Source organism: Apaloderma vittatum, unplaced genomic scaffold, assembly GCF_000703405.1.
Source record: "Apaloderma vittatum isolate BGI_N311 unplaced genomic scaffold, ASM70340v1 scaffold28595, whole genome shotgun sequence".
Classification (NCBI taxonomy): Eukaryota; Metazoa; Chordata; class Aves; order Trogoniformes; family Trogonidae; genus Apaloderma; species Apaloderma vittatum.
Window position 1 is genome coordinate 2,808 of NW_009716998.1, and position 217 is coordinate 3,024.

At 63.1% G+C, this 217-nt stretch overlaps 1 protein-coding gene across 1 annotated transcript in view; it reads right to left on the minus strand.

Moving 5' to 3' along the window:
• The window catches only part of NXN (nucleoredoxin), a gene marked incomplete at its 5' end in the record, with an annotated part of 14,178 nt that overhangs the window by 1,822 nt on the left and 12,139 nt on the right, over positions 1-217 (minus strand). The gene's annotated exons all lie outside the window — the stretch shown is intronic.

Below are 217 nucleotides of genomic sequence, written 5' to 3' on the forward strand. Positions count from 1 at the left end.
TTTCAGCTACAGCCAGCGAACGGGAGGAAAATGCTTCGCAGGCTCTGGGGGTGGGAGGACAAATCCTGGACCCTCCCAAAATAGCCTTTCCAACAAGGGCCTCATTCAGGGGCACGGGGCTGAGCTGGGACATTCGGGGACCAGTAAGAGCGGTGGGAGCGGGAGCGCCTGCTCGGTTGGTGCGGATGGAGGAGGTGGCTGCTCTGACGGGGGGGCC